We start from the raw sequence: 3,500 nt of genomic DNA on the forward strand, positions 1-3,500 counted from the left end.
CGCCATGACGTCATTTTTTAGCTAACGCCACGCCGCGTTGACGCGGCGGACCTTGAAGTGCCGGTACCGCGTGGTTTTCTCGGTTGATTGGGTTCATTTAGGACGTGGTTATTAAAGTTGTAGCGGTCTTTGTACTCCCACATGCTAATCTGTACGTTGAACGCTTTATAGTACACAAAAATGAAAGACGTAAAGGGAAGGATACATTGAAAGGCAAACAAAGGAAAAGATAGAAACAGAAGGAATGGCACAAAACACAGCCTTCGCGCATGCAGCAAAGTGGGGTTTCTGCAAGCAGAGACACAGCAGCTTTAGCATCCAGCACTCAGCCTCCGTGGCCATGCACTGTCACCTGCCCGTTCTCCGGCCAGTCACTCAGATATCGTACAGACGCACCGCGCCGGCGAACCGTAATGCCGAAACCGTGCGCAAAACTATAGTCCATCATCCGCTACACCTCTCCACTCAGCGTTCGCCCGAGCAGCTCACGCAGTCGTCCGCGCCAGGCAGACGTCGCCTCTCCCCAGCCTCGCATCTTCCGCTCAGCGGCCAGGGCTCAGGAGACCTCGTCGGTGGCGGGCCAGGTCTCGGAACCAGTCTCGAGCACACAGCCGATCACAGGTCAAGCGCGGCACGCCGCCACCCCTCAGCTCCAGGACGCGGCCATGCAGTACGTCAGCAGCCCGAGGCTTCTCCAGGTCGAGCATCGAGCAGGATGCTGGGCGCATCGTGTCAGTGCCAATGGATGAGGTACTAGCTTGGTTTCTGACCTCGAGGCGTTGTGTCGATGACACACTGCCAGGCACTGCCGGCAGCGATGACATCATGATATCATCAAGCCCATTGCTCCAACACTACCAAAGTGTGACATCAGGTTGCTGGCAGGGGTTGGCAGCATGCTTTGAAACACCACACTGACACAGGAATCCACCCTTTTACAACATCGACTAAATTTGCGTAAAAATCTGAGCAATCAGGAAGCAAGTGAATCCAAATGGCCTGTTGCATCATGCAGTTTCACATATCTAAGTCTGAAAACTATCATGGAATGACCTAGTCTGAACAGTGGGCTATATTCCTGATTCCTGTGTTAACACAAGCTTATACACAGCCATATAATCAGTCATATGGGGACCAGGTGTTGCGATGGGGTGAGGACCAGAATGCTATAGGCCGTTACTGTATCATAAGGGATTGGGATCACCAAAAATGTACCTTGAACTAAAACAGAAAAGGCCAAAGCAGCTTTTTAGAAAGGTAGATTACATGGGTGGAGCTTTTCCAGGAAAGTTGGTGGGGCAAAAAGTTGTCAAACCTACAATGTCCGATTGTTAAGTTAGATAAAATTCAACAATGAATCAATTATTTTCATTACAGAGATAATATTTTGCATTACACAGACATTTCAAAGCACCTCAATGCGAAAAACATAGGTTTGCTAAGCAGTAAAGTCCTGCAAATCGGCTTAAGTTGGTGGGGCAAAACGCTTATTGGTGGGGCAAAATGGAAAGTTGGTGGGGCAGGCGCCCCACCAAGTGAATAGGAAGCTCCACCCCTGGTAGATAAGGCCTGTACACATTCAGCTGCTGTGCTGTTGTCAGCCGAAAATCACTCACACTATTGGCTGAAAAATTGATGACGTTTTGTTGCACTTGCAACATGACGTCACCTCTCTGCTGCCGGCAGCATGGGCTGACGGGCTGTGCTGCTACGAGAAAGCAAGTGAAGAGATGCCGAGCCGTCAGCAAAAGCCATAAATGACGCATTTAGACACTGGTAGTGGCGCATGAAAGCAAATCACGTGCCATATTTTTATTGAGCACTGCAGATAAATGAAATTTGGACACCATGTTGGCGCTATTCACATATATTTGGTTTCATAATTAATTGTCGATACAAGACAAATACTTATTACTTTCGCACATTGTCTGTAAATATTTTGATAATATATCTAACTGCTTAAGTATTGTATTAATAAAGAACATGAAGATGAGACGAAATATTTGTTTACAACGCCATATTTGTAAACAGCCAGCCAGTGCTGACATTTCTCATCAGCCAAATGTATACAGTTCCGTCAGCCAGAAGCGGTGGGCGGAGCCTATTTCAGCTGACAACAGCACAACAGCTGAATGTGTACAGGCCTTAGGTACAAATACCAAACTTTCCAGTTTTGTCATTCGGAACTCAGCAGATACGTAATACTCGTTGTTCCTTAAAGGGACCCTCCCACCTTCAAAAAGTTAACGAATTGGCATGAAAGTGATGTCGCTCGGTTCAGAAAGAGCGAAAACGAATATCTACCAAATTTCATCGAAAAATATTCACCGGTTTTCAAGATATTAGACTTTTACTTTTGTTTACTTTTTGGGATCTCCGCTGTTCCTACCGACTTTATTTGAAAGTGCGGCATTTGTTGCGCGCAAAGCAACATATACCACCACGTGCTACCAAACGTTTTAGTAAAAGATTTAAAATCGTTAGATATCTGCGCTGACGTCACACATTCAGAGGGGTATTCCTATGCATTAGCCCCTCTGAATCAAAATGCTGCAATTTTGAAATTCAATATTTCCGATTTAAGGCATTTCTCGATGTTGTGAGTGCCGAAACCGGTAATTGTGAGCCAGGGACCCCTTTTTGGCTATCTCAACTCAAATCTAATGTTAAGGTGGGAGGGTCCCTTTAAAAAATCTGAGACTGTAAACATGTCTACAGATGGCAAGTTCAGCGAATTTGCCTTCACAAACCCCTCTTCCATCTTGGAAGAATTGCTAACCCAACAAATCACCTTGAAATTTATAAATAAATCACTTCAAACGGCCTTGAGCGAGCGTCTCCAACGAATGGACGTAGCGAACGCGAGAGGTCCACTAAAAAATGACGTCATGCTGCCTAAGGGCATATTTGATAATTTGACTAATATTGCAATTTCTTTGTAAATAGACAACAGAATGTTGAGTTAATTCACCAAAAAATATTTTTAAATATGCTCTAAAAGATACTAAAAAATTGAACCGAATTAATTTTCAGGAGCATTCCCTATTATATTCGACGCATGAGCAACCACGAGCAGCGACCGTGGCCCTGTTTCACCGGTGATAGCAGCAAGCTGCTATCACGTTTCGCGAGCTGACGTCATGTCGTGACGCCATACTGTTGTCGTAATGGGTAGTTCCGGCGCACGATTGCCGCGACCTTGGCGGCGGCATTAAGTGACGTATGAGCCTAAAAGTAAGAGTTTACGCAGTCATGATAGTATATATATTTTTGATATATATTTTTTAAATATGGTGTATTTAAAAGAAGTTGGGTTTAGGAAAAATTTGGACATTAACTTCGAACATTTAGCTGATGACGTAAAACAATATTGCGGCAATCGTGCGCCAGAATTGCCCCTTACGTCAGCAGTATGACGTCATCACATTACGTCAGCTCGCGCAATTTGATAGTAGCTTGCTGCTATCACCGGTGAAACAGGGCCCATTTGTTGCATTTGT

At 45.1% G+C, this 3,500-nt stretch overlaps 1 long non-coding RNA gene across 5 annotated transcripts; it reads right to left on the reverse strand.

Annotated features, from left to right (window-relative positions):
- Positions 1-150: 150 nt before the first annotated feature.
- LOC122386114 lies at positions 151-2,882 on the reverse strand. 5 transcript variants are annotated; one of them, XR_006257333.1, is made up of 2 exons: positions 2,792-2,882; positions 151-805 (listed from the first exon to the last, which is right to left on the reverse strand). It is a non-coding gene; the product is annotated as an uncharacterized LOC122386114 (long non-coding RNA). The 5 variants fall into 5 exon arrangements; XR_006257336.1 differs by having other exon boundaries at positions 2,815-2,863; XR_006257334.1 differs by lacking the exon at positions 2,792-2,882 and adding an exon at positions 2,329-2,408.
- Between the last annotated feature and the right edge of the window lie 618 nt (positions 2,883-3,500).

This window comes from Amphibalanus amphitrite, unplaced genomic scaffold (assembly GCF_019059575.1).
Source record: "Amphibalanus amphitrite isolate SeventyFive unplaced genomic scaffold, NRLGWU_Aamphi_draft 000241F_arrow, whole genome shotgun sequence".
Taxonomy (NCBI): Eukaryota; Metazoa; Arthropoda; class Thecostraca; order Balanomorpha; family Balanidae; genus Amphibalanus; species Amphibalanus amphitrite.